This window comes from Notamacropus eugenii, chromosome 5 (assembly GCF_028372415.1).
Source record: "Notamacropus eugenii isolate mMacEug1 chromosome 5, mMacEug1.pri_v2, whole genome shotgun sequence".
Classification (NCBI taxonomy): Eukaryota; Metazoa; Chordata; class Mammalia; order Diprotodontia; family Macropodidae; genus Notamacropus; species Notamacropus eugenii.
This window is the reverse complement of record NC_092876.1, coordinates 243,456,312-243,462,840: the sequence shown is the minus strand read 5'-3', so window position 1 is coordinate 243,462,840 and position 6,529 is coordinate 243,456,312.

Here is a 6,529-nt window from a genome sequence, read left to right as displayed (position 1 = left end):
TCAAACCCCTTTCTATCACATAAAGCTGTCAGTCCTAACATTCAGACAGCCCCAATCAGACTCCTTTTTTTTTTTTCAGAGACATCATTGTGAAATGGAAAGAATGTTAGACTGGATATTAGGAGGTCCAGGGTCTATCTCCACTGCAGCCACTGATTAGACTAGGGACATTTGATTCAGTTACTTCGCCTATAAAAAAAGAAGAAAAGTTTAATGAGGGGAATTAGGATAAATAATAATCAATGATGCTAATATAGATAAAGCACAAGTTACAAAACTCTTTATATTTATTATCTCATATTGATCCTCACAATGTCTCTATAAGGTAGATAATATTATTGTTGTGTTTTACACATCAGAAAAATGAGACTAAGAAAGAAAAGTGACTTTCCCAGAGTCTCACAGTGAATAAATATTTGAGGTAGGCTACAAATACAAGTCTTTGAGTATCTACTGCACCATTTAATTACCTAGATGATTTTTAAGACAAGTTTTTGCTTTTCTTCTTTATGATTCAATCATACACACACACACACACACACACACACACACACACACACACACACATACACACACATTCAGTCTGTGTTATAAGATAGCCTTAAGAAAGAGGAACAAGAGGGGGGCAAGATGGAAGAGCAGAAAGACACACATACTCTAGCTCTTCCCCCACAGCCTATAAAATACCTATAAAGAATGACTCTCAACAAATTCTAGAGCAGCAGAAACCACAGAACCATGGAGGGGAGGAGATTTCCAACCTAGGGTGACTTGGAAGGCTGACAGGAATGGTTGGTCACACAGGATGAGAAGCAGAGCACAGCCCAGCCTTGGCTGTGCAGGACCAGGAAGAGCAGGACAAAACAGGCCTTGGGGCAGAATCACCAGCAGCAGCAGCTGTTCACAGATCCCTCAACCCACAGGGGCCAAAGGCAGCTTCAAAGGTCAGTGAGAGGGTTTTTCCAACTCAGCAAGAAGGGAGCAGGGTCCTCCCCTAGCCTCAGCTCCAGACAGTGGCAGCAGCGGCAGCAGCAGCAGCAGCAGCAGCGAGTGGCAGGTGGCTGCTGTAGCCATAGCAGCAGCCAGGGTCCATTGTTGGAGTGGCTCAGCTTAAAGTCCCTGGGGGAATTGAACATATGATCTAAAGAGACCTTAAACTAGTATATCATTTGGATTATGCAACTGTTTCTCTTCTTACCCAATGACTGGTCCACCTCTGTTTCTAACTACACATTGTCTGTATGATAGCTTTTATACTACTTTTTGTATCTAAGCCATTGTTGGTAATGCTTATACACACCATACAAATCTATATTGCCCTTTGAGTCTTTGGTAATTTTGATTCTTTGTAAACTGTGATATTCCATGATTTGCAGTCATATAGCAGTAAAATAAAAACAAAGACATTTATTAAATGAACTTTTGAACATTTGTTCAGCTTGGAGATAGTTGCTTGCACTTCACAATTTCCCAAGTGCAATCCAGCCTTCTCTCTTGTTTCTATTCAATTTCGATCCCATTCCATTGTCCTTTTACAGTATTTATCTAAGATGTGTGTATTAATGGATTAAGTCAGTGTAAAGTGCATCTAAATGAATGTCACAGTTTGGACAAAAGTCCTTTATTACCATTTGTTTTTTCTTGTATGGATCATTAGAACAAATTTGTTTGAACAATTGTGAATTTTATTAAGGGGGCTCCATACTATTCAGGGGTTTTATGCAAATAGCATGACACCATCTACAAATAAGAATAAATAAGTTAACATGTAAAGCACTTTATAAATTAAATCTGAAAAGCACAATACAAATGTTATCTATTATTATTATTGGTTATCAATAAGAAATTATTTCAACTTGAACTCAGTAGAGGATTTCTGGGAAGACATGAACAAGAATTGCAGTAGAAGAGAAGGCATGGTCTGTATCCCCAAGCACAACACTTTAAGGAGGACATTAATGAACTGCAGTTCAAAATTATGAAAGTTCCCAAAATCACGTAACATAAGAATTGGTTAAAGGAATTGGAGTTAGCCCAGAGAAGAAAAAAGAAACATTTATGAGTTTGTTTTATGGGAAAGGGATTAGGTTTGGCCTACTAGCCTTAGATGGCAGTGCCTAACAATTTGTCAGATAGCAGTGCCTTACACATTATGTGCACTTTACATGCTTATAGAATTAAAATTGAATTACATGCAGGGAGTGGCACAAAAAGTGGAAGACCTTAATCATTTCTCTAACCTTTAAAATTAGCCTGATAATCCTAGGATAGTAGCCCCTTTCAACTCTGAGCAGCTCTAATTGTTAGGAAATTTTTTCTTGTATGGACTTTTGCCTGTGAAACCAAATATAATAAATCTAATCATCAGCATGGCATCTCTTCATATATCAAAAGTCAACGATCATAATCTCCCTCACCTTTCTTCAAGTCTTCATTAAGTGATACATCTCTAGTCCACTAATTTATTATACAACATGATTTCAAGACCCTGCATTATCCTATTTACTGTTCTTAGACATATCTTGCATCTCAATGTCTCTTAAAATATGGTACCAATGACTAAACATAATAATCCAAGCTTGCTTTGACCACTGCAAAGTACAGTACACATTATATTTCCCTTGATATGTATATTTTCATTGTGTAGTCTAAGATCTAATTAGTTTTTGTAACTAGCACTTCATATTGTTGACTTACATTGATACTGAAGTTAACTAAAACCTCCAGGACATATTCATACGAACCATTGTCTAATCATGTCTTTCCTCCTGTACTTGCATAATTGTTATTGTGGGTTTTTTTTTATCTAAATGCAAGGGGCTTTCTTTATACATGATATTTTGTCTTATACAACTAGGTCCATTGTTCCAGCTCATTAGCATATTTTTAGATGCTAATTCTGTCATCCAGTTGGTTAGTTATACCTAAAAGTGTCATATCAGTCATGACTTGGATAAGCATGCCATCTATGCCTTCACTGAAGTCATCGGTAAAATTACCGAAATCAACTTTAGGTCAGATGACAAAGTCCTGCAGGTACCAGACTGATGTTCTTTCCACTATACCATTCTTCCATTACCTAGATTATGATGTGAAACTTTTCTAAATGCCTTGTTGAGAAGACAGTCAGCTCTTTAGAAATTACTCCCTTTGCAAAAATATATTTCTTGCCAACCTGCCACAGTGATTCATCCCTTCTGTTTAAGGCTCTATAGTCTCCAGAAGCTATTTATTAAGGTGGAAGTACTTCCAAGAGGATGACATATTAGCTATTATTAACCATTAACTAATTAGTATAAATTAATTTAATTGATGACCTAGCAGAACCCTAAGGAAAATGGGCTGTAGAACAAGCATGTTTTGACAAGGGGAAAAGGATAAAGCAAAGTTGAAGAAACAGAGCTCTACCAATCAAGCAGAGTCTTGAGTAGTTGGGAAGCAACAGAAGGGCACTGAGTTTTGGGGATCAGGGCTGGTATGAAGTGGGGATGGTAGAAATACAGTGTGTTGAGGAGAATGTGGGTTCAAAAAAGGGAACCAAGTAGGTGCCAAAAATGAATTTTGCCAACTTTGGGGCCAGTCCTGCCCTGGTGATATCATCAATTTACAGATCATGCAAGTCATTAACTTTACTGATTTACTTATTTATTTTTAAATAACACTGTTGGTTACCCTGGAAAAACTTCCCCAAATTATGTCATTCTATGACAGCAACTAATAGCAAGTCATTCATTATTTTTAATAACCAAAATTAATTCTGCATTTTTCCTCTATCCTACTCTTCGGAATCATTTAGAATTAACATCCCCAGCCATGAGGGTACCATAGAATATTATTCACTGTCTGACAGAGTCTGACAGAGCTTTCCTTCTTTAGGGAGTGGAGCTAGGAGACTAGTTTCCCCTTAAAGTCACTTTACATAGGCACTTCAGTTCTGGATGTAGTTCTAGAAGGAAGCCAGTTAATAAAATACTTTGAAGACCCATACAACTACTTTAGAAATTTGAACTCAATATAAGACCTTGAGGGGTGGATAATGCTTTTGGTCCATTTTTAAAGCACTAAGCTCTCCAGGGAAAAAAAAAAAAAGGACTTTCTACATCTTGGGATATAACCGAACCATACAAATACTCATACTTCTAGTACGGTCCTAAAGTTCCAAGGCAAAGATACCAAGGTACTATAAGTCTATCTGAATCACCTTGGATGATTCTAGTCCGCCTGAAATGACTCAGAACTAAGTAATTTCACATATTGATTACTTCTATTCCCAATGAAGTTGTTGTGTATTTGTCCTTCGTTGCCAAAAAAGAGCATGCCATCAGAGAAATAATGACATGACTCGCCCTTGACTTTGTTTTGAGTGAGGGAGAGCTATGCAAGTCACCAACCTTACTTCTCCTCCGGTCATCTGAATCCAGAGACCAGATATTCATCAGGATGATTGGAGATGACCCAGGATGAGGCTACTGGGGTTAAGTTACTTGTCCAAGGTCACACAGTTAGTGAGTGTCAAGTGTCTGAGGTGAGATTTGAACTCAGGTCCTCCTGACTCCTGCATTGGTGCTCTATCTACTGCACCACCTAGCTGTCCCTTCCCAAAGAAATATGTAATGGAAAAAGTTGTTCTAAAAACATAAATGAATCCTGCATGTCTGGAAGGATTTTTTTAAACACTTTTCCCCATTGTAGCCAATCATTGCCTCTTATTCTTCCCTCTTCTTCATCCATCAGTTGTCAAGTTGTGTCTATGCTACCTCTGAAGTATTTCATCTCTTACCTAAGTACTGCTATTACCTTGGTTCAGGCCCTCATCATCTTTTGCCTCAAGCTTCTTACCTGGTCTCACTGATGCCAGCCTCTCTTCCTTCAAATCTATCTTTTGAAGTGCTATAAAAAATGGTCTTTCAAATATACAGGTTTGACACATAATTCCCCCAATATAATTTTTCTATGTTTCTCAATTATCTACTATCTGAATAAAGGAAAAATGCCTTAGCTCAGCACTTATCACTCCACTAATGGCTCCTGCTTTTCAAGCTTTATTCCAGACTATTCTCCTTCACACAATCTTCCTTCCAGTCAAACTGGACCATCAGACTCCATTCTTGTCTTACACTCCCTCATCTCCCTACTATGACAAAAGATATAGATAGAATATATTCCTGCCTACTAACATTGTTTTCTTCTTTCCTTCAAGACCCATTTCATGTGTGCCCTCCTCCATGAAGCCTTCCTTGATTTCCATTTCTTTCCTGGCCCCCTTACAGTTGAAAGTGATAACTGACTCCCTCCTCAGATATTCTTAAAATAATTTTTCTGAATCTCTTTGGCTAGATTACATTTAACAGTATCTTTTTCATACTTCTGTGAATATATATGCTATTCTCTCCCTCTGTTCTGACTTGGCTACAAGTTTCTTGAAGTCAAGGGTTGTATTTTATTTTATTTCTTCAGCAGCTAAAGACAGGTAGGTGACATAGTGATAGAGTGCTGGGTCTGGAGTCAGGAGGACATAAATTCAAATCTAGCCTGATATTTACTAGCTGTGTGATCTTGGGGGAGTCACTTACCTTGTTTACCTCAGTTCCTCATCTGTAAAATAAGCTGGAAAAGGAAATGGCAAACCACTCAAGTATCTTTGCCATGAAAACCCCAAATGACATCACAAAGAATCAGACAAGACTGAAACAAATAAAGAACAATAACAAAGTATTACACTATATAAAGTAGGTGCTTAGTTACCATTTGTTGGATTGAATTTAATTAAGTTAATAAAATTAATCATAGGCTTTTATGCCTCGAAGTGACCTGAGTCCAAACCTAATCTTTTGGAGTTGAAGAACACAAGTCTAGAAAGCTTTAAAGACCTTCCTGTAGTCACATGACTTAGTGATTAAGCCCAAGTCTTTTGATTCTTTTTCAGGTATTGTTTTAAACACAATATGGGGGCTAGTTTCCCTGTAGCAGTTGGTGGTTGTTGTCCTTCATTCTCAAAGAAGGCCAAAATGACATCACTGTGCTAAAGTCAAACGTCAGTGTGACAAGGTAAGTGAACTTATCCACAGCTTTCAAAACTTCTCCATTTGCTGTAAACGATGGCTCCCCGTGTGGATGATGTGTGGTGACTGATGGAATACCTGTGTTTTCTTGGTGTTGTTAGATGAAAATTAGCACAAGCAGCAGAGAATTGATCCATACTTTGTTGCATCTCAGTTTCAGAGGCTGCTTTGAGTGCACAATCATCTGCAAACAGAAAATCATGCACTAATACTCCCTCCATTTTGATCTTGGCTTGTAGCCTTTTCAAGTTGAAGAATTTACCAGCAGTAGCTGACCTTGATACCATGTTCATCCTCATTGAAAGCATTTGACAATGTGGCTGAAAAACATACTAAAAAGCATGGGAGCAAGCACACAGCCTTTTTCACTCCATTGGTGACTGGGAAGGCATGAAAGCATTGTCCATTATCTAGAACCTGGACCAGCATGCCATCATGAAATTGACATACAACTTCTCCAGGCAATC